At 38.3% G+C, this 25,327-nt stretch overlaps 1 protein-coding gene across 2 annotated transcripts in view; it reads left to right on the top strand.

Moving 5' to 3' along the window:
- Nucleotides 1–25,327, top strand: part of PLXNB1 (plexin B1) — a 337,984-nt gene that overhangs the window by 122,351 nt on the left and 190,306 nt on the right. For both annotated transcript variants that reach the window (XM_053720873.1, XM_053720874.1), the window contains exon 2: nucleotides 9,447–9,511. The gene's annotated coding sequence lies outside the window, so the exon portion shown is untranslated. The remainder of the gene's footprint in view (nucleotides 1–9,446; nucleotides 9,512–25,327) is intronic.

Below are 25,327 nucleotides of genomic sequence, written 5' to 3'. Positions count from 1 at the left end.
TTTTTCTGACAGAGACCAGAAAAACAAATCTTCTAAACTCTTGTCGGATACTTCATTCCGTTCCTCTTCCTTCCATAGCGCAGTGCATGGAAGGGATAGGTTTGATGGTAGCGGCAATGGACATAGTTCCTTTTGCGCGCATTCATCTAAGACCATTACAACTGTGTATGCTCAGTCAGTGGAATGGGGACTATACAGTCTTGTCTCCGAAGATACAAGTAAATCAGAGGACCAGAGACTCACTCCGTTGGTGGCTGTCCCTGGACAACCTGTCACAAGGGGTGACCTCCCGCAGACCAGAGTGGGTCATTGTCACGACCGACGCCAGTCTGATGGGCTGGGGCGCGGTCTGGGGATCCCTGAAAGCTCAGGGTCTTTGGTCTCGGGAAGAATCTCTTCTACCGATAAATATTCTGGAACTGAGAGCGATATTCAATGCTCTCAAGGCTTGGCCTCAGCTAGCGAGGGCCAAGTTCATACGGTTTCAATCAGACAACATGACGACTGTTGCGTACATCAACCATCAGGGGGGAACAAGGAGTTCCCTGGCGATGGAAGAAGTGACCAGAATCATTCAATGGGCGGAGACTCGCTCCTGCCACCTGTCTGCAATCCACATCCCAGGAGTGGAAAATTGGGAAGCGGATTTTCTGAGTCGTCAGACATTGCATCCGGGGGAGTGGGAACTCCATCCGGAAATCTTTGCCCAAATCACTCAACTGTGGGGCATTCCAGACATGGATCTGATGGCCTCTCGTCAGAACTTCAAGGTTCCTTGCTACGGGTCCAGATCCAGGGATCCCAAGGCGACTCTAGTAGATGCACTAGTAGCACCTTGGACCTTCAAACTAGCCTATGTATTCCCGCCGTTTCCTCTCATCCCCAGGCTGGTAGCCAGGATCAATCAGGAGAGGGCGTCGGTGATCTTGATAGCTCCTGCGTGGCCACGCAGGACTTGGTATGCAGATCTGGTGAATATGTCATCGGCTCCACCATGGAAGCTACCTTTGAGACGAGACCTTCTTGTTCAAGGTCCGTTCGAACATCCGAATCTGGTCCCACTCCAGCTGACTGCTTGGAGATTGAACGCTTGATCTTATCAAAGCGAGGGTTCTCAGATTCTGTTATTGATACTCTTGTTCAGGCCAGAAAGCCTGTAACTAGAAAAATTTACCACAAAATTTGGAAAAAATATATCTGTTGGTGTGAATCTAAAGGATTCCCTTGGGACAAGGTTAAGATTCCTAAGATTCTATCCTTCCTTCAAGAAGGATTGGAAAAAGGATTATCTGCAAGTTCCCTGAAGGGACAGATTTCTGCCTTGTCTGTGTTACTTCACAAAAAGCTGGCAGCTGTGCCAGATGTTCAAGCCTTTGTTCAGGCTCTGGTCAGAATCAAGCCTGTTTACAAACCTTTGACTCCTCCTTGGAGTCTCAACTTAGTTCTTTCAGTTCTTCAGGGGGTTCCGTTTGAACCCTTACATTCCGTTGATATTAAGTTATTATCTTGGAAAGTTTTGTTTTTGGTTGCAATTTCTTCTGCTCGAAGAGTTTCAGAATTATCTGCTCTGCAGTGTTCTCCTCCTTATCTGGTGTTCCATGCAGATAAGGTGGTTTTACGTACTAAACCTGGTTTTCTTCCAAAAGTTGTTTCTAACAAAAACATTAACCAGGAGATTATCGTACCTTCTCTGTGTCCGAAACCAGTTTCGAAGAAGGAACGTTTGTTGCACAATTTGGATGTTGTTCGCGCTCTAAAATTCTATTTAGATGCTACAAAGGATTTTAGACAAACATCTTCCTTGTTTGTTGTTTATTCCGGTAAAAGGAGAGGTCAAAAAGCAACTTCTACCTCTCTCTCTTTTTGGATTAAAAGCATCATCAGATTGGCTTACGAGACTGCCGGACGGCAGCCTCCCGAAAGAATCACAGCTCATTCCACTAGGGCTGTGGCTTCCACATGGGCCTTCAAGAACGAGGCTTCTGTTGATCAGATATGTAGGGCAGCGACTTGGTCTTCTCTGCACACTTTTACTAAATTTTACAAGTTTGATACTTTTGCTTCTTCTGAGGCTATTTTTGGGAGAAAGGTTTTGCAAGCCGTGGTGCCTTCCATTTAGGTGACCTGATTTGCTCCCTCCCTTCATCCGTGTCCTAAAGCTTTGGTATTGGTTCCCACAAGTAAGGATGACGCCGTGGACCGGACACACCTATGTTGGAGAAAACAGAATTTATGTTTACCTGATAAATTACTTTCTCCAACGGTGTGTCCGGTCCACGGCCCGCCCTGGTTTTTTAATCAGGTCTGATATTTTATTTTCTTTAACTACAGTCACCACGGTATCATATGGTTTCTCCTATGCAAATATTCCTCCTTAACGTCGGTCGAATGACTGGGGTAGGCGGAGCCTAGGAGGGATCATGTGACCAGCTTTGCTGGGCTCTTTGCCATTTCCTGTTGGGGAAGAGAATATCCCACAAGTAAGGATGACGCCGTGGACCGGACACACCGTTGGAGAAAGTAATTTATCAGGTAAACATAAATTCTGTTTTTGATACACTTTAAAAATAGCAAATTTGGGCTAAATTTGTTGACTGTAAGTAAATGTTTGCAAAACATTCAATATATTTTTTTTTAAATGAACATTAGATGTCCGCAAATTATTTGAATATCACATTTAACCTTTTGCACCAGAGAATTTTTAGCATTTTTGCTATCACTCTGTTTAAACAGAAATTAAGCCTTGTTTTTTGTTTTTTTTCATTTAACTATGAAAACTTTTAATATATATTTTTAAGTAAAAAACCCAAGGTATTGATCTAGGCCCATTTTTGTATATTTTTGTAAGTTTGATGCTACTTTTTGCCACTAAATACGATCATATAGAAAATTAACTTTTTTCACAAACTTTGGGTTTCTCACTAAAATTATTTACACACAACTACAGCAGTCATAAGACACATGGTTGTAAAAGTTTCAAAGTGGGAGGGTGGGGGTAGGGCAAAGTATATTATAACAAGAGGTTCAGTGGTTAAGGGCAGGTGGCCCAATTTGAGTTTTATAATCTCCTAACCACAGAGATCTCCTGCCACAGATTTAAAGTTAAGGACAGAATACAACTAATGAATAATTGTAAATAGGCTTACAAGTAGAAGTAGGTAACTTAAATCTGTGAGGAAAATTTCCACCAATGCCCTAACTGAATCAAGGCTAAATAGTTTTAATTTAGAAAAGAATGTTTTTTCATTCACACACTAAAGTTTATTAAATCAAAATTTAACCACACATACATTTAGCAGAAGCTAAAGATTAAAAACACTGCACCTAAGTTGAACTAAGATTTTTTGAATTAATCTGAAATCAGTATCACTGGTATCAAGCAGCAAAGATTATGGTTGTAAGCTAAGCCCTTACAATCCGAGGGCTATTTTAAATTTTAAATTTTTACAAATTATTAAAGCTGCATTTTTACCAGATCAACTAAGGTGAGCAAGTTAAAAGAAAGGGGAAAGACAAAGCGGTCCTGGGGATAAGCTTTGTCTTTCCCCTTTCTTTTAACTTGCTCACCTTAGTTGATCTGGTAAAAATGCAGCTTTAATAATTTGTAAAAATTTAAAATTTAAAATAGCCCTCGGATTGTAAGGGCTTAGCTTACAACCATAATCTTTGCTGCTTGATACCAGTGATACTGATTTCAGATTAATTCAAAAAATCTTAGTTCAACTTAGGTGCAGTGTTTTTAATCTTTAGCTTCTGCTAAATGTATGTGTGGTTAAATTTTGATTTAATAAACTTTAGTGTGTGAATGAAAAAACATTCTTTTCTAAATTAAAACTATTTAGCCTTGATTCAGTTAGGGCATTGGTGGAAATTTTCCTCACAGATTTAAGTTACCTACTTCTACTTGTAAGCCTATTTACAATTATTCATTAGTTGTACATGGTTGTAAAAGCTTCTATGGGGTTCCCTTTATTCAGAAACAGCAGATATGTGTGGCTTTGCCATTGGTTTTTGGCAATTAGACGGTGGCTACTTGCAGCTTAGCAGCACACTTCTGGAATTCCTGTCAGTAAAGGGGTTAATCAGTTATTTAATAAGATTAATTGTTGCTCTAGTATATAGATTACCCTCCCCCCAATCCCTCCCAAACACCTCTCTTCCCTCCTCCTTCCCCCACTGGTCACCACCATCTTAAAGGGATATGAAGCCCAACATTTTATTTAATGATTCAGACAGAGCACGAGATTTTATACATTTTTTAAAATTTACTTATATTATCAATGTTGGCAGTGCTATTTCCTGTCATATAGTGTTCCAGATGCCTACCTAGGTATCTCTTCAACAAAGTATATAATGGGAATGAAGCAATAGATGTAAATTTGAAACTTTTTTTTAAATGGTATTCTCTGTCTGATTCACAAAATAATATTTTTAGTGGTTTCATATCCCTTTTTGTACTGGCAGACAGTCTGCAGATTTGGGCTTTTATTTATTAGTTTATTTTTAAATATTTTTTCTTATTTCTGTAGTGAAGATCCACCTACCTGTCTCCCCCAACAGCTCTCTAACCCCCCCCCCCATTCTGCTCTGCCATTTTTGTTAATGGCTGCCAGTCTGCTAGTGACAAATTATTTGTTTTTAGCTTTTTTTTTTCTTTACTTTTATCTTGATTATTTCATTTTTTCTGTAGTGTAAGGACCCCCTCCCCCCCCCTTTAAAGTGTAGGTTTCCATCCCTCCCTGTCCCCTGCCTAATTGTTTTTCTGTAGTGTAGAAAACCCAGCCCCTCCTTCCCTACCACCGCTTCTACTTGGCACCAATGAATGATCGTTACAAAGAGTGACACTGACAGTGTCACTTTCTGTAACAATCTGCGATCTGGCGTCATATGGTAATGGAACATGATCAGTGCTTCCTTACCATACAAAGCCAGATGCCTTCTGCCCCCAGTTGCAGTCACTGCGGTCTAAGCTAACAGCAAGACCCGCAGCATGTGCCACAGTGCTGGACGTAGGACGTACATCAACACAGTTCACTGGGCAAAGTAGTATGTGACGTACCTACGTCTAATTAGTAAATAGAAATAGTATAACAGAATGCTATTTCTTACAGAATTCAAAGTGGGTCTGTGAGAATCTTTAAATGGACTGCCACCTTCATTATTTGAATGACACATTAACAATCAAAATATACCATTCATTTCAATTTGTGCAGTGTAAAGATTCAAATCAAAATAATGGGTTTATTGTGTAACATGTATTTATTTATGTTTCACATATGGAAATGACACTATACTATGACCTAGATCACATTCTATTTATATGTTAAAAAATAAATGTCTATGGTTCAGATAGACTATGCAATTTTAAATAGCCACTAAAGACTGAATTAAAGTTTAATGAAGGATAAAGCATGCAATCTGAAAACTTCCATTATTAAAATGTGCACAACCCTTTTATAAGCACACTTTCTGAGATTCCAACTCCAACTGAGCATGTGCAAAAGTGCACAGTATATACATATATGCATTTTGGGATTGACTGATGTCTGTCACATGATACAGGGGAAGGGAAAATTGTGTTAAAATTGTGCAGAACATATTGTGTGTTAAAATTTTGCAGAAAATATTCTACTGCTTATTTTAAATTCAAAGTGCTTTTGCATTGTCTTATTACAGTGTGTCATTTATTAAATTCTGTTGTATATAGTGGTCCTTTAATTGACTGTTCAATTTACTTATATTACCAATCTGACTTTGTTCTTTTGGTATCCTCTGTTGAAATGCATACCCAGGTAGGCTCAGGGGGCAGTTATGCACTGGGAGCTAGCTGCTGGTTAATGGCTACACAGATCATTGACTTACCATATGTTTTCAGCTAGCTCTCAATAGTGAATTGCAGCTTTTACTATTGCTTTGCTTTCAGTTCTTAAGCTGGACTTTACCTACGTGTTTAATACTTAGGGGGAGGATAAACACAGTGTTAGGGTTAGTGATGCGCACATGACACACTCTGATGAATAAAAGCATGTAATTTTTGCATTAAAATGTCCATTTAACAACAGGAAATAACAACAAAATCTTTATAGAATGGATTGAAATGTATCACTGTATATCAGAAGATTAAGTTACTTGGAAACAGATGACTTGTACAATTTATCATCACCTTTATTGCTCTTTAAAAAGAAGAAAAAAAGGCAACATATTAATTTGGGAATAGTCACACCCAGAGAGGATAATAACAGATAGTATAGAAAGTATAGAGCATGTAGCTTGTATTCTTACAATATTGTGCTGCTTTCTCTCTGTGGTTACATGAAACGACCTTAAAGGGACACTGAACCCACATTTTTTCTTTTGTGATTCAGATAGAGCATGACATTTAAAGCAACTTTCTAATTTACTCCTATTATTACATTTCCTTCATTCTCTTGGTATCTTTATTTGAAATGCAAGAATGTAAGTTTAGATGCCGGCCCGTTTTTGGTGAACAACCACCAATAAAAATGTGCTGTGCAAAGTGATGAACCAAAAAAAAAAGCTTAGATGCCTTCTTTTTCAAATAAAGATAGCAAGAGAACGAACAAAAAATGATAATTGGAGTAAATTAGAAAGTTGCTTAAAATTTCATGCCCTATCTGAATCACGAAAGAAAAAAATTTGGGTTCAGCGTCCTTTTAAATCAGAAATGGTATTGATCAGCATAAGTCAAACATTCTTATAAGACCCAAAATAATGGATAAACATTATGTATCAGTTCTCATTTTTTTGTAAAAAATCTTAAGTTCCTGAAAAGGATTAAACACTTAGGCCCAAATTTATCAAGCTCCATACAGAGCTTGAAGGGCCGTGTTTCTGGCAAGTCTTCAGACTCGCCAGAAACACAAGTTATGAAGCAGCGGTCTAAAGACCGCTGCTCCATAACCCGGTCCGCCTGCTCTGAGCAGGCAGACAGGAATCGCCGGAAATCAACCCGATCTAATACGATCGGGTTGATTGACACCTCCCTGCTGGCGGCTGATTGGCCGTGAGTCAGCAGGGGGCGGCGTTGCACCAGCAGCTCTTGTGAGCTGCTGGTGCAATGTTAAATGCGGAGAGCGTATTGCTCTTCGCATTTAGCGAGGTCTTGCGGACCCGATCCACACTGTCGGATCAGGTCCGCAAGACCTTTGATAAATAGGGGCCTTAAAGTTAAAGTGATATGAAACCCAGAATTTTTTTTTCATGATACAGATAGAGCATGTGATTTTGATCAACTTTCTATTTTACATCTATCAATTTGTATTTGTTTTCTTTGTATCTTTTGTTGAAAAGCAGGGACATATGCTAAGGTGCTGGCACATTTCTGGAGCACTATATTGCAGCAGTTTTGCAAGAATGTTATCCATTTGCAAGAGTACTAGGTGGTAGCACTATTTCCTGCCATGTAGTGCTCTAGATGCCTATCTAGATATCTCTTCAACACAGAATATCATGAGAACAAAGCAAATTTGATAATAGAAGTAAATTGGAACTTTTTAAAATTGTAGCTCTGTCTGAATTACAAAAGAAAATTTTTGAGTTTCATATCCCTTTAAGGTTGCATATTTGAGACACTCCAGCTCTAAACCACATGGGGACATAGCCATTGAATGGGGCATACACACGTATGCCCTCTTCTCATTTGCTGAACAGCTGTTTCCGCATCTGTAGTAACTTAGAATTTAACCCCTTATGCAAGGGAAAAACAAGTAGTAAAATCAATTAATTTCTTTAAAAAGAAAATGTTCTAATAAAAAAGAGCAATTTATTTTCACACTAGAGTGCCCATTTAAAAGGGATATAAAACCCAAATATTTTCTTTTGTGATTTAGGCAGAGCATACAGTTCTGGAGACCATATCTTCAGAAAGATATAAATAAACTAGAACCTGTCCAAAGGAGGGCTACTAAAATGGCACACATTCTAAAATATAAAGCGTACAAAGAAAGGCAGGAGATAGTGCTCACACCTGTTGCTTTTGCAAATGGATAACATTCTTGCACAACAAGAATCCCTGCTTTTCAACAAAAGATACAAAGAGAGAAGAAAATTTGATAATAGAAGTAAATTAGAAAGTTATTTAAAACTGCGTGCTCTATCTGAATCATAAAAGAAAAAAGTTGGGTGTTATGTCCCTTTAAAACTGCGTGCTCTATCTGAATCATAAAAGAAAAAAGTTGGGTGTTATGTCCCTTTAAATTTCAAATCTGTTGACAACCAATTTACTGACATTGATGTAAAAAAAATTTAATACCTGGGTTATGGGATGTGCATTTAATTAAAGGGCCAGTAAATAAAGTAGATTTGCATAATAAACAAATGCATGATAAAAAAACAATGCAATAGCACTTGGTCTGGACATCAAATGAATAGTAGATTTTTTTCTGACAAATTTCAAAGTTATGTCTATTGCTACTGGAAGTAAATTGGAAAGTTGCTTAAAATTGTATGTTCTGTCTGAATCATGAAAGTTTAATTTTGACTCGAGTGTCCCTTAAAAAAAAAAAAAAAAAAAAAAGTATGATTTTTCAAAAGATTATATTTTACATTATAGAAATGTATAACAGACAGTAACACTAAAGGAGTGTAATACAGATGTTATGTGGTCACTTTATCTGAAAAATTGATATTAGGGATAATCTAGGTCACAGCATTCAGAATGGAAAAGGACAGGAGGTCAGATAGCTCTTTACTTTGGGAATCGAATGGAAAAGCCCTGCATGAGAGAAGTAGATTATAGGCACACCAAAGGGAGTGGTTTGGAGCATATATGGGAATTGGATGTAGCATAGTGCGTTGTATTAAGGGCTTTGTGTGATAAGAGCAGGATTTCATGTGTAATTCAGATGAATATAAAGATCTGTAAGTCTGGGACATTTATGTTTTATTGGAATGACGCCATTCAGGTAAGAAAACCAAATGAGTGGTGTGTTACAATAGTCAGGATAGGAGAGGATGAGGCACTGAGCTAAACTTTTTTGTTGATTTTGGAATAGTTACTAAATGAAGGAAACTGAAGTGAGAGTGAACTACTGCTATAGAAATATCTCACACACACTAAAATGAGCATGATGTCCTGGCTCGCCAAAAGTACAAAAAAAAGTCTTACAAAGTATTTATTAGATATACACAGAATATTACAACGGTGCTGTGTATTTGTTGAAAATGAAAAATTCTCAAAAACGGCAAAGACATCTCTGCGCAGCAAGATGCAGTGTAAATTTACAAGACTCCTGTTCTCCATGGTACAATGTTATTATTAATGAGCAAAATCTTTTTTTAATTTTTTTGGTGTAAAATACTTGCTATTGCACCAGTGAGCTGGACTTGTTTAGTTCAGTATTGATTTAGAAATAGGGTATTTAATGGGAACTGAACCAGGACTTTTTGTTTTTTTATCTAATGTCACATCTCATTTTGTCTTTCAGCTTTTGCAACCTTGTAACTGATGAGAAACCAGAACACATTTCAATCTCTAAAATAAGGACAAATGGTAAGTGATTTTCCTAATTCCCCTGACAGACTTTTTTTTATGTTTTTTTTTTTTTTGGGGGGGGGGGGTAATATTTTTTATTAAAGTTTCCATAAACAAAATAACAGACAAACAAAATAAGTTTGTATACAATTTCCTTGAAAACTGATAATAATAATATACATTCTTAATTAACCAGGTTAAAAACTCAAAAACATTTTATATTAAGGATATCTGAAGTAATAAAATGATATAAAAATAAAAACAACTAACAGCTTAGATATTATAAACAAAGATGTCCACATCCTCTAACTAAATAACCAGATTGATTAGGCTAGTTAAAAAGGTCAGTTAAAGTATTAACAATGAGTCTGTTCACAATATAATTATGACCTTTATCTTATTAGTATAATGGGAACAATTTTTGAATTATATTTAATAGATCATCAGAATGATATAGGAATAAACATTTAGTTATATATATTTCCTCCATATTCTTCACTTTCTTTTTTTGATTCATTCTTTTCAGCTCTCTTATTATTTATTTACAATATTATACAACAACAATAATTCCATAAACCTGTCATAAAAACAATTATCAGTAAATTTCTTCAAATAATATCTTCTTTGTTCATAAAAAGAACAAGACTGATTTTGTTTGGGTGGTGTGTGTTTGTGGGGGGTTAATCAGCAAATTTGTTCTGGGTTAATTTGCTATATGAGATAACTTGTATATGTGATTTTTTTTAACCCCCTGTGGTTACTATAGTGCATGCATGAACTGTCATTCTAGTCTATGATACCTCAGAAGCAGTTACAATTTAGCTGTCTCTGTTGTTTTGCATTGAGGCAGGAGGTGTAACTGCTGATTGACTGTACCACTATTGATTGATAGCAGCTATAGGTAGGATTAAAGGAACATTAGACACCTTGTAATTACAAGACATGTCTTTTGTCTTACTATAGATAAACACAGTGCTCGATAAACCGAGGTCACCCTCACTCTATGCTGGGGGGTTCTGTTCCTGAAAGAGCTATTATCGAAAAACATTTGTGTAAAATGTAGGCATCTCTCAACACCGACATATGTTAAAAAAATACAAAAACTATTAGCTATATGTGCGCACACTATAATTAATGTAAAATGTAAGTGACGTGTCCCAGATCATTAAATGTTGAAATATTTTCCCTTTAAGTGCTAATATTTTTCAATTCCTGTTCGAAAATGCCTTTATTTTAGATAATTGTATAGTTCTGCTAAATAATACTTTTGAGTTCCCAACATAAAGTGCAATTATGTCATTTTCTCTTAATGCTGTAACGGTTGTTATTGTGAATAGGCTGGAAAATAAGCGTTACCTGTATTTGCTGCACAAGGGAGTGAAATATATATTGGGACAATAAGGATAATCAGAAAAGAAATTATAAGGCTACCAGGGATTTGTTTGGGCTATATAGTGTGAGAGAGACTTGGAGAATCAGATTATATGTTGGTCTATGAAGAGCAGATTGCGTTTACCTGAGGCTCGGACCATAAATTCAGCACCAATGCACTTTGTGTGCTTGTTGCTGCCAGCAGGAGGGGGTTAATTATTACATTATGTAATTGTGTCAGCTCTTTATGTAGGTAGCTTTTTTTCTTTTGTGATTTGGCCTTGCGATTTAGATGTGATTGCAATAAACTGCATTACCTGATCTCCTTGCCTGTAATTTCCCACATCACTGGAGTTCTCTGCTCGTTCATATACATTGCTTTTTCAATTTCAGCAGCTGACTATTATTTAACTCTCTTGAACAAAGATCTGTAGGTTAAAACATTTGTTTAAAGAAAAGAAAATCTGATTGACAAAATTACGATTCTAACATACATTTTTCCAGGGAGTTATGACCTAATTTTCTGTATGCCAATACATGAAAATAAATGCACTGATTCATTCAAAGGAGATATAAGTGCATTAATCTGCTAATTCCTTTACCACAAGACCTTAATGCCATAGAGGGCTGCAGCACTTACAAGGTATTAGAAGGTGTTGCAGTCTTGTTAGTCGGCTAATGGTTTAAAATAATATTATTTGGCACATGGGTTTTCCAAATAATGCCCCCCATTTCATTCTGTCTGAGTTTGCTCTTTTTTTTTTTAACTATGTATATGTGACAGATCCCCTGCTACCCCGACTGAGTAGCTCCGCCGAAACAATCTTCCAACACCTGGAACCAGCCTATATGTAGCGGAGAGAAAGTGAATTCCGCAATCCCCACCAAAATAACTAGATAACTAGCATTTAGGTGGAACAAAGAAGAACTCTTTATTGGGACAAACACACAACATTTATACAGGAACTCATCTTGATAAAACAAAGGACAATCCCACAATTTTCCCGCCATTCCCGCCCCTCCATAGCAGCCACAGTACCACAGAGTCTCAGTACCCAGGGGCGGCGGCTTCTGAGTGATCCCGGTGGCACTCCCAGGGTGTCATTTTAAGGCTTTCGGTCCCCAGATGCAACAGTCCAAAATGCGGCATGATTCGTTACTGGAAACCGGAGTTACAGCCCGGTAAAGATTGGGGGGTAGGGGTGGAGTTTTGGACAGTTCCCCAAGTAGCTCTTCTCCGGCAATTCCACCACCCCTTGTCCTCCTTAGGGGCTACCCATCCCCAAAAGAGCGGAGCTCTGAGGTAAAGGGCCGCTGGAGGACCAGGGGGAAAGTTAGTGGGTGTCCTGCTGTTCTGTGGCCGACCGGGAGTTCCAGGAGCCCAGACAGCCAGAGAGGGGTTAGGCGGGTGTCCGTTGTGAGGCGGCCGACTGGGATTTCCAGGAGCCCGGCCAGCCTAGGAGGGTTTTTCCAGTCAGAGACCAGCTCTTCTCTGACAAAGTAGGAACCCAAAAACAAGCACACAAAGATTCCTAGAGATCGTGGTGGCTGTGAGGAGCCCAAGTCCGCTGAGAAACAACAGGGATGAGGTAGTAGGGGGGTAGGGGTTTAACCCTTGCAGTCCGGTGACTGTGATAGTATATTTTGTAGCTTCTTTTTCTAAAGGGATAGTAAACACCAAAAATGTTATTGTTTTGCATAACCAACACTTTTATAGAAATATACTTTTTACCTCTGTGATTACCTTGTATCTAAGCTTCTGTAAACTGCCCCCTTATATCGGTTCTTTTGACAGACTTGCATTTCAGGCAATTAGTGCTGACTCTTAAATAACTTCACGTGCATGAGCACAGTGTTATCTATAAGAAACACATGAACTAACGCCCTCTAGTATGGATATGCAAGAAAACGTCCAATAGGAAAATGTACCTTCTGTTACATAACCAATCAGGACTACATATGTGTGTAGCCACCATTCACCTTGTCAGCTCAGGATTGGTAGTGATATAAAGTTTAAACTATGCATTTAACACATTTTCTTATTTGACTTTTTTGAATTTACAAACTGATGCTATGTAGTATTTTGTATTTGTATCATTTATGTGTGTGTAGATAGATAGATAGATAGATAGATGTGAGATTGATAGATAGATAGATTTGGATGTAATTTTCTTTGAGAAGGGAGTTTGCTGCCTTTAAATGGACTGTAGAATTAAAATTAAACTTAAAAGGACTTGATAGAGCATGAGAATTTCCACTTACTTCTGTTATCAGTTTTGCTTAGTTCTCTTGGTATCCTTTATTAAAGAGTAATCCAATTGTAGGCAAGCTCAGGAGCGTGCACATTTCTCTAGCCACCTGGCAACAGTGTTTGCAACATTGTTTGTTTATAGCAATGTCTTATACTGCTAAAGACACATGCATACTCCTGATCTCCTATCAGCCTACCTAGCTTTACTCTTAAAGGGCCATTTAACATAGCATTCAAAGAAAAGATTAGTCTGAGAATAACATGTAGATGTGTTTTTAAAGTTCCCTTAGTTGTTTAAATAGTGAAAAAATAAGTGTAAAGTTTTAGTGTCTATAAAACAATGCGAGCTGCCATGTTGTAACTTAGGTTACCTTCTCTGCTGTGGCCAATTAGGGACATTTATAAATAGGTCACTAGATAACAAAGCAAATATGATGACATAAATTGGTTGAAAAGTTGTTTAAAATCACATTCTCTATCTGGAAGTTTAATTTTGACTTAAGTGTCCTTTTAAGATGAGATTTGTTAGAAAAAAATAACATTGTTTTTACTTTGGATAAAAGTGCAGAATTTATTTTGAAATAAATGAAGACATTCCACTGGGATTGCTCCTAGAATATCATGCGTTTGGGGATTTTTTGCTGTTGTGTGTATTTTCTTATGAGGGCTGAGTTAAGCTGCTCCGCTGGGTTCCAGAAGCCTCTTTACACCTCACACATACAGTGCTACTTTGTCACATTCCGGCACCCAGGGAACAAATGCTTTATTTAGAAACCTTTATGCTTGGTTGGTTTTGAGTCTCTAAAAGTTTTGATTTACTACACAAGGGGGAGAATTATATATTTACAGCAGTGCCACTAATGGGAAGGTACAGAGTAAGCCTATACTGGCTGAACAGAGCCCACTCTCTAAACATCATTTCCTTCAGATGATACAAACTGTAACATCATAATAAAATGAATGTTTTTGTTTTTATTTAGAAAAAAAAATACAGATATTTGTTATAAATATTCACAACATACACACAGAACCCATGATTACTGGCTTCAATAATCACGGATTACAATCTCTAAAAATCCAGGATAAAGAAGAACTGAGGAAACAGGAAATCATGGAAGAAAAGAAAAAGTATGTGAAAAACAATTAGTGTCAAAGAAGAGGTGGGGGTGAAATGGATGAGATAATTGTGAGAAGGGAGAATAGAGGCAGTGAAGAGGGTCAAGGAGGGGAGGGGCATAGATAGGTAAGAAAGGGAAGAGAAACATGGGTGGGAAATTTAGAAGAGACATGGGCAGGGGAGGGAGTAGAGGCATGAGCGGGGGAGGGAGAAGAGACATGGACAGTGGACGGAGGAGAGACATGGGCGGGGGAGGGAGGAGAGACATGGGCAGGGGAGGGATAAGAGACATGGGCGGGGGACGGAGTAGAGGCATGAGCGGGGGAGAGAGGAGAGACATGGGCGGGGGAGGGAGGAGAGACATGGGCAGGGGAGGGATAAGAGACATGGGCGGGGGACGGAGTAGAGGCATGAGCGGGGGAGAGAGGAGAGACATGGGGAGGGGAGAGAGAAGAGACATATGCAGAGAAGGTAGGAGAGAGATAATCAGGGGAGGGTGGAGAGAAATAATCAGGGGAAGGGAGGAGAGAAGTAATCAGGGGATGGGAGGAGAGAGAGATAATCAGGGGAAGAGAGGAGAGAGATAATCAGGGGAAGGGAGGAGAGGGATAATCATGGGAAGGGAGGAGAGGGATAATCATGGGAAGGGAGGAGAGAGATAATCAGGGGAAGGGAGGAGAGAGATAATCAGGGGAAGGGAGGAGAGAGATAATCAGGGGAAGGGAGGAGAAGGATAATCAGGGGAAGGGAGGAGATAGATAATCAGGGGAAGGGAGGAGAGAGATAATCTTGGGAAGGGAGGAGAGAGATAATCAGGGGAAGGGAGGAGAGGGATAATCATGGGAAGGGAGAAGAGGGATAATCATGGGAAGGGAGGAGAGAGATAATCAGGGGAAGGGAGGAGAGAGATAATCAGGGGAAGGGAGGAGATAGATAATCAGGGGAAGGGAGGAGAAGGATATTCAGGGGAAGGGTGGAGAGAGATAATCAGGGGAAGAGAGGAGAGAGATAATCAGGGGAAGGGAGGAGAGGGATAATCATGGGAAGGGAGAAGAGGGATAATCATGGGAAGGGAGGAGAGAGATAATCAGGGGAAGGGAGGAGATAGATAATCAGGGGAAGGGAGGAGAAGGATATTCAGGGGAAGGGTGGAGAGAGATAATCAGGGGAAGGGAGGAGAGAGATAATCAGGGGAAGGGAGGAGATAGATAATCAGGGGAAGGGAGGAGAAGGATATTCAGGGGAAGGGTGGAGAGAGATAATCAGGGGAAGAGAGGAGAGAGATAATCAGGGGAAGGGAGGAGAGGGATAATCATGGGAAGGGAGAAGAGGGATAATCATGGGAAGGGAGGAGAGAGATAATCAGGGGAAGGGAGGAGATAGATAATCAGGGGAAGGGAGGAGAAGGATATTCAGGGGAAGGGTGGAGAGAGATAATCAGGGGAAGGGAGGAGAGGGATAATCAGGGGAAGGATGGAGAGATATAATTAGGGGAAGGGAGGAGAGAGATAATCAGGGGAAGGGAGGAGAGAGATAATCAGGGGAAGGGAGGAGATAGATAATCAGGGGAAGGGAGGAGAAGGATATTCAGGGGAAGGGTGGAGAGAGATAATCAGGGGAAGGGAGGAGAGGGATAATCATGGGAAGGGAGAAGAGGGATAATCATGGGAAGGGAGGAGAGAGATAATCAGGGGAAGGGAGGAGATAGATAATCAGGGGAAGGGAGGAGAAGGATATTCAGGGGAAGGGTGGAGAGAGATAATCAGGGGAAGGGAGGAGAGGGATAATCAGGGGAAGGATGGAGAGATATAATTAGGGGAAGGGAGTAGAGAGATAATCCGGGAAAGGGAGGTGATAGAAAAGGGAGGAGAGAGATGTGTGGGGAAATGGAAGAAAGACAACATGGATTAAAGGAAAGAGTAAGAAAGACCTGCAGGACAAAGGAATTGGGTACAAGTTAGATAGGATGAGGGGTGAGCTTAGCAGGACAAAAGATAGTTTTGACATAACAAGATAGAAGGTTAGGCAGGACCTGAGAGGACATTAAACACTTAATACATTTTGTATACATAGTATTGAGGTAATACCCTTCTCCCTCTAGCCATGGGTTCTGCCGTGTTGAAGTATTATCTTTCCCTATATTCCGTTGCTGATGTGTTTTTGTTTTTCATTTCTTTTCCTTTAGTGTGTAAGCTCATGAGTCCACCTGTCCTGTTGATCCTTTTATGTAAAGATAGTTTACAGTGACTCAAGGGCAAGGCCCTCTCCCCTTAAATTTTATGTAATTGTCTTCTGATTATTGTACTCCATAACTGTATACTTAATGTTACAGCGTTGTGTAATATGTTGACACTTTATAAAATAAAAAGATAATAATGATCTGTTTGCACATATGTAGCAACTCTCCTTCAGATATCTGTAGTGTAGCCTAGGTTCCAAAATGGTGGCACCCATAATTAGAGGGAGGTGCATAAAATGTATTTAGTGGTTAAAGGGACAGTTTACTCAAAAAATTTCTCCCCTTTAATTTATTCCCAATGATCCACTTTACTTGCTGGAGTGTATTAAATTGCATACAAGTAGCTCCTTTGCCCTTATATTGGCATTTTAAATAGCTGATTTAGCTTGTGGTATCCCCACCTATTCTGAAAGTTTGTGGCCGCAGGTCCAAGCTATAGATAAGCTTTGTAAACACAACCAGCACAAGAAATTACACTCCCAATTGGATATAGCAGAGATAAGGTAATACAATGTTGATTTTCCATTGTTCTCTCCAAGTACTGGTGATTGTTTTATGGACAGATATAAGATAAAGAAGCAAGTATATGTACACAATGTGATACAGTGATGAGATCTGATTATATCTACAAGCTCAACCCATTTTATTAGGTTGTGGCTTCAAAACACTAAATCGGCTAATTCATATACACAAACCTTAAAAAAGCAAATCTCATACATTTTATACCCTGCAGCTGGTAAAAAAAAAGCAATTGTAAACACATTAAGGGAAAAACTATTTTTCAGTATACTGTCCCTTTAATGTTCCTTCTAAGGTAAAGCAAGTAAGGCATGTGCTTACCCAGAATACCCAGCTCCAGTGAAAACAATGTATGCTGAGGGAAGACGGGTGTGATGGCATGCTATGACAGGTAAATGAGATCCATAATGAATTGTTTTATTTAGCCAGATATAAAGAGAGGGAAATCCAGATGAATAGAAGAGGGTCACCCTTAGGGTAATGAGGGAAAAAACAGGTTCAAAGAAGGGGCAGTGACACCCTTAAGTTTAAAGTGATACTGAACCCAAATGTTTTCTTTCATGATTCAGATAGAGCATTCAGTTTTAAGCAACTTTGTGTGTTTGGTCAAATAATCAAAAAAGTAATCTATAGAGAAACAATAAATTCTTCATGCTATACCTTTGCAGGAATTTTATATAGTTTCTACTCAACTGAAATCTCCTTTAGAATAGCGAGATGATGGTTTGACAAAAAAACTTACTTCATTAAGAAGCCAAAATGCTTTTGAAGAGTCAGAATCCTGTTATAATTAGATTGAAAGAATTCCCTAAATGGAGCTTTTTCAGTTCGTTACTTTGCGTCTGGCAGTGATAGAGTCAGAAAATGAGTCCTCTGTGAACTCCAAGAATCATTTCAAAAGAGGTTCTGTTTTCAGCTGCCTGTGATTTTATGTTTAAACATCAGACAGATATTCCCACATGAGATATCTTTACAAGCTGGAGGACGAGATGCATTACCAACTCCCGGCTACAGTGTTTCCATTCCTAATATTTATGAGAGTCTCTAATTCTATGTAATGTTTTTCATTTTATGGAAAAGGTGCCCTCTGGTACGCACTGATACAGATTACTGCGAGGGAAGAACTGAGACTTTACAATGCTCTTAGAATGGCTGTGAACCATCAGATAAGTAAATACTGACTCTGATCTGAAGTTAATATTATTACTAGATTAGATTACTGACAATGTATCTAATTTACACTATTAAAGGGACATTAGACTCCCTGTTGTGCATTTGAGGAGCATCAATTAAAAGGACACTAAAGTCAAAATTAAAATTTCACGACTCATACAATTTTAAAATATTTTTCTTTTACTTCCCTATTATTATTGGGCCAGATTACAAGTGGAGTGCAAAATATTGCTTTCGCAAGGACAATATTTGCGCTCCACTTTGTAATACCAGCACATGCAAATGTATGCTGGTATTACAAGTTAGGTGCAATGCAACCGCGACTTTGCGTTCGCATTGCACGGAAGCTCAGCGGGTAAGTCGCTCAGCGATGGACAGCAAATTTAAATATATATGATTATGTATATGCTGTGTAGTGATATTGAAGCTAACAGGAAATGCATATTTCACTGGCTGACGACTATCAAGCTGTATTGGTGGATAGGGACAGAAATGGTAAAATTATAAACTGCAAAACAACACAAGCTTTTTTAAATAAAAGACAGTGACAAAACCGTCTCTACTCCAGTTAGAAGTCCAGAAGGGTTTCCCGATTATGCAATCGATGAGTAGCATTTGACCATTAAAAAAAACTATTGTAGCAAACAAGCGGCAAGATTACATATGCGGCTTTTGCGGGCGACGCCGTTTTTTACGTGGTTTTAGTATCACATATACAGCACCGCATATAAATGCGGCGCATATATTTCACCCGCCGCCCGCAATTTTTAGTCCCATAAGCTAACATAGAACCGCATCACAAATCGGTATCACATATTCAGCGCAATACGGATAAGAGCTACTGAAATCCTATTGGTTGTTCAAATCAGCCAATAGGAGTTCAGTAGCTCTCATCCTATTGGCTGATCTGAATTTGAAGAATCAAATCAGCCAATAGGAATGCAAGGGACGCCATATTTAAACGCGTACCTTGAATTCACTATTCAGTGTACGGCAGCGATCATACGAAGAGGATCCTCTAAGCTGCATGGCTCCACGGTCGGAAGTCCTGCTCTGTGCTCATCTCCACTCCACGCCGGCTTGGTCCTGGATGAAGAAGGAAGTGGTCTCCGCTTGGAAGAAGATGTCGGCCGCTTGGAAGAAGACTTCATCGCCTGGAACAGGACCTTTTCCGCCGGACGTCAGGAACGGTGAGTACCTATTTGGGGGTTAAATTTAGGCTTTTTTTATTTTTGTGTTTTTTTGTTTTTTTTAGATTAAGGATTTATTGGGCACTCTTAAAAGAGCTGAATGCCCTTTTAAGGGCAATGCCCATACAAATGCCCCTTTAGGGGCAGTGGGTAGTTTAGGATTTTTTAGTGTTAGGTTTTTAATTTTGGGGGGTTTGTTGGGTGGTGGGTTTTACTGTTAGAGGGGGGACTTAATATTTTTTAAGGTAAAAGAGCTATTTAACTTAGGGCAATGCCCTACAGAAAGCCCTTTTTTGGGGGGCTATTGGTAGTTTAGCATTAGATTATGGGGTGTTTTTATTTTGGGGTGTTTTTTTGTCATAGAGATTAGGTTTAATTTTTTTATTTTAGATAATTTTGTTATTTTCTGTAATGTTAGACTTTTTATTTTTGGTAATCTTAGATTAAAGGGACAGTATACTATAAAATTGTTTTTCCCTTAATGTGTTTCTAATTACTTTTTTTTACCAGCTGCATGTATGAGATTTGCTTTTTTAAGGCTTATTTTGTGTATATAAATTAGCTGGTTTTGTGTTTTGAAGCCACAACCTAATAAAATGGGTTGAGCTTGTAGGTATAATCAGATCTCTTTACTTTATCACATTGTGTACATATAACTGCTTCTTTATCTTATATCTGTCCATAAACCAATCACCAATACTTGGAGAGAACAATGGAAAATTAACATTTTATTACTTTATCTCTTCTATAACCCACTGGGAGTGTAATTTCTTCTTCTGACTGTGTTAACACAGCTTGGCCTTGAGGCCAAAAAGACTTTCAGGATGGGTGGGGATACCACAGGCTAAATCAACTATTTCAAATGCCAATATAAGGGTAATGGAAATACTTGTAAACAATTTAATACACTCCAGCAGGTAAAGTGGATCATTTGGAGCAAATTAAATGGGAGAACATTTTTGAGTAAACTGTCCCTTTAATTTATTTTAATTTAATCTTTATTTTTCTAAGTACTATTAGGATTTTTTATTTTAATTTATTTATAATTTTGTATTTTATTATTTTATGTCATTTGGGGTTAATTTAGTGGGTGCTAGGTTAGGGGGCTTAGTAATTAAATTAGTTTAAATAATGGCGTAATTCCCAGGAGTAAATGTCATTCACTTATTGTATACAAGACCTTGGTGCTGTATATTGCCATGAAATTCCATAAGCATAAGGATAAATTTATATTTATACACATAAGAGAGAGTGCGCAGAGAGCAAAACAACTTATATCTTACAGTTCCAGTAAGCGATCAGAGATCCTCTGCAGGATATGGTTCACACTTACCCCTTTAATCAGAAGTTATCGAACACTCACTTGACCTCAGGGACCGGAAAGAAAGCCTTTGTTAAAGAAATGTATCTCACTGGCGGGGTGCATCAATTGAGGCATTTTAAATAGTCTCAGGCATTGATATTTACTCTGAAATTTGTTACTCAGTTATTGTATTCAAGTATACCACACATAGGGGCATATGTATCAAGCTCTGTATGGAGCTTGATGCCCCGTGTTTCTGGCGAGCCTGCAAAGACCGCTGCTCCATAACCTGTCCGCCTGCTCTGAGCAGGCGGACACACAGCACTACAATACAACCCGATCGAGTACGATCGGGTTGATTGACACCCCCTGCTGGCGGCCTATTGGCCGCGAGTCTGCAGGGGGCGGCGTTGGTGCAATGCTGAATACGGCGAGCGTATTGCTCGCCGTATTCAACGAAGTCTGGCGGACCTGATCCGCACTGTCGGATCAGGTTCGCCAGACTTTGATAACTAGAGGCCATAATATTTATAAGGTTTTCTACTTATGCTCAGCGTTATTATCAGTTAGGCCAATATGACATGTAACTAACTTCCATTCTTAATACTAGGACATGCCTTCATTGACCTATGTTGCTAATTTTGCACTATATACATATGTCTAACTTATTGCTGTAGAACACCGGTGGGGTCCATTAATTGAGGCATCCCAAATATTCTAAGGCATTGTTATATATTGTGAAATTTGTTACACATTTATTGTATTTAGGTATACTATACCATACATAATATTTACAAGGTTTTTTTGCATATGCTTAATGTCATTATCAATAAGGCCAATATGTCATATATCTTACCCCCCCTTCCTAAAATTAGGACATGCCTCCATCGATCCATGCTTTTATTCTGCCCCATACACACATGTTGAAAATAACACAGTGTTGATTTAAACCACTATGCACTATTGTATCCATAATGGACAGATAATGAATTTATGTCCAATAAATAGTTTTTGATGCGTTTGTGCTGCAGTTGTATTACAACACTGTGGCAATATTTTGCAAAATTTTGCTATGTAACGATGCATTTTTGTGCATACTCTTTTGTCTATGGTGACCGATCCAGCGGAGGTCTTCTTGAGGCCCCTATTAGATAAATAATGCTGTTATGAGTATATTTACATCTACATGTATTGTGTGAATTTTTGTATGCAAAGACTAATTTTTGAATGATCAATTAACAACTTTTGATTGTACATGTAATTTGAAAACATAATTTCTGTATGTAATATTGACAATATATTGTAAAGTTATAAGTATCCAGCAGGTCTATGATTACGGCATAGCGCCGAAACTAGTAAGACCAGCCTGGCTCCTGTTTTCTGTGCTGGTGGTTTTGGATTTTTTATCCGGTTTTGACTAATAAAGTTTTGGATTTTTAACCTGTCAAGAGACCCAAGTTTCTTCTTTGTTGATAATTAAATTAGTTGTTTGCATTTTGGGGGTTTGGCGGATTAGGGGTTATTAGTTTTAGGATTATTGCGTTGTGTGGCTTTGGCGGATTAGGGGTTAATAGATTTATAAGGTTTGTTGCGATGTGGGTTAATGGAGGATTAGGGGTTAATAGTTTTAATAGGTACTTTGCGATGTGGGTTAATGGAGGATTAGGGGTTAATACATTTATTAGGTAGTTTGCGATGTTGGGGTTGGCGGATTTAGGGGTTAATACTTTTACTAGGTAGATCGCAATGTGGGTAAATGGCAGATTAGGGGTTAATAGTTTAATTAGGCATATTGCGTTGTGGGGGGTAGTCGGTTTAGGGGTCAATACATTTATTATTAGTTATGATGTGGAGGGATTGCGGATATAGGGGTTTTACGTGTCAGGTTTATTTTTGGGAGGCGGGATAGACTTTTACGGGAGATTTTTTATTTATTTTTTCTTAGGCGCCGGCAGTTTCTAAAGTGCAGTAAGTCACTGGGGATTCCAGAAATGTATATTTACGCTAGTTTATCTGACTTACGGCACTTTATGAACTGCCAGCGCCGTATATGTGATATTTCAATGTGCAAGGTGAAATTACGGGCGGCGCGGGTTTGAGCAGTTACGCTGAAGCTTGCGCCGCATATGTAATCTCGCCCAAGGTGTTAATCTGTTCTGAAGATATCCAGACTCTGCTAATATTTTTATCTACTGCAAGACTGTAGAAAATGGTGTAATTACTGTCCCCTTAGTAGCCAGAATTAAACTTTTAGAAGCTTTGACACCTTGTGATTTGTCAAGTTCTTTTGTTTTCAGTAAAAACCCATCATATGATATATTTATTTTATGGAAAAAGTCTATCAATAGTTTTGCAATGCTGAAGAACAATGGTTTAATGCAATTATTAATAAAACCAACAATTGCACGGCACACCCAGCCTCATCAGTTACTCATACACATCATATGTATTATAGTTATAGTCTTACTAAAGAGATTTACTGCATAGTCACTCCAGATACAATGAGTTCAGCAAGGATTAGATATATTCATTTCTCCAACCCACCCTGACAATTATTCCTAAATATGCACAGCCCTAAATCTTTCACACTAGCAGCCCTTTTGCATTGGGAATTTTATATTTGCGGTAGTGCTTTTTCTACTTTCCCCAGAGAGACAGGAGTGAATAGCACATACATGGGAATCAGAATTTAAGGGACATAAAACACAAATTTTTTCTTTCTTGATTTAGAAAGAGTATGCAATTTTAAGCAACGTTCCAATTTACTTCTATTATCTAATTTGCTTCATTCTCTTGATACACTTTGTTGAAAAGTATATCTAAATATGCACAGTAGCTGCTGATTGGTGGCTGCACATGCCTTATGCCTTATGTGATTGGCTCACCCATGTGCACTACCATTTCTTCAACAAAGGATATCTATAGAATTAAGCAAATTTGATAATAGAAGTACATTGGAATGTTGTTAAAAATTGTATTCTCTATCTGAATCATGAAAGAAAAATTTTGGCTTTCATATCCATTTTAAAGTGTTATTATTCAGACAGCATATATAATTTTTAAATGGACACTAATGTAAATTAATTTTGTATAATTCAGATACAGCATGCAATAATAATAAAAAAAAATCTTCTAGTGTACTTCCATTGAAAAAGTGTGCATTATTTTTATGCATTCTTTCCGAGGCACCAGCTCCTGATGAGCATGTTCAAGAGTTCACAGTATATACGTATATGTGTTTTGTGATTGGCTGATGGCTGTCACATGACACGGGAAGGAATCAACTTTGAATTTTGCCAGAAACATAATCCACTACTATTAGATCTTCTTTTTATTGTGTATTTGTCAATTATGCATTTCTGTTGTATTTAATTTTACTTCTTTCTTTTGGTATAGTTTGCTGAAAGGCTTAGAACCATGCACGTGTCTTAAAGGGACATAATACCCAAATGTTTAAACACTTGAAAGTGATGCAGCATAGCTGCAAAAAGCTGACTAGAAAATATCACCTGAGCATCTCTATGTAAAAAAGAAAGATATTTTACCTCAAAAGTTCCTCAGTAGCCACATCCCATTGTAAAGGACTTCTAAGCAGCAAATCAGTATGTCAACGGAAGGAGCGAGCATTCGTGCACACTCATCTTATTTCCCTATTCAGTGTAAGGAAGTTTGCTATGAAATCTCATGACAGTTAAATGAAATCTCATGAGATCACAGTAAAGGAGTTCATGACCTCAGCACTGCTGATGCTAATTGGCTGCTGTTCATTTCTTCATTTTTTTTTTACCTGCAGCTGAACAGCAGCTGAGTATAACTTTTTACACAGAACTTACTCTGCTGAGCTGAGGAAATTGTGAGGTAAAATATCTTCCTTTTTTACATAGAGATGCTCAGGTGATATTTTCCTGTCAGCTTTTTACAGTTATACTGCATCAGTTTCAAGTGATTTAGCATATGAGTATTATGTCCCTTTAAAGGGATAGTAAACCCCAACATTTTCTTTTATGATTCAGATAGACCATTCAATTTTAAACAACTTTCCAATTTACTTCTATTATCAAATTTGCTTCATTCTCTTGTTATCCATTGCTGAAGGGACAGCATTGCACTACTGGCAGCTACCTAAACACATCTATTTAGCCAATCACAAGAGACAAATGTATGCAGGCACCAATTAGCAGCAGCTCCCACTAGTGTATGATATGTGCGTATTCACATTTGAAAAATAGAAGTGAATTTAAAAGTGTCTTAGAATGACATGCTCTATCTGAATCATGCAAGTTTAATTTTGACTGTCCTACCCCTTTAAGCTCTATATGGCAGAAGTATTTGCAGCAATGTTATACATATGGTGCTCAGGACAGATGCACACTCCTGAGGCTACATCAGTATGCTCAAATGGAAAAAAAAGCTAAGTTTCAAAAAATCATCAAGGTACATTGTACAATTTGGTAACACAGAGATTTCAAGACCAAGTTTTGGCATATTGATTTGCGTTGCGTTGCAGCCATCTCTGGAAGCCATTTATAACCTTTTTATTTCCTTCTGTTGCAGTGTGTGTATTGAGTGTTGTCTTACACAACCAGTGATTGATAACCAGACATAGACACACACACAAATGTACTTTATCCCTGGAAAGATCAACTACACTTCAACGTTCTAGCACCCATT

This window comes from Bombina bombina, chromosome 7, assembly GCF_027579735.1.
Source record: "Bombina bombina isolate aBomBom1 chromosome 7, aBomBom1.pri, whole genome shotgun sequence".
In the NCBI taxonomy this organism is placed as follows: Eukaryota; Metazoa; Chordata; class Amphibia; order Anura; family Bombinatoridae; genus Bombina; species Bombina bombina.
Note: the sequence above shows the minus strand (reverse complement) of the source record. Positions and strands in the feature narration are given on the sequence as shown.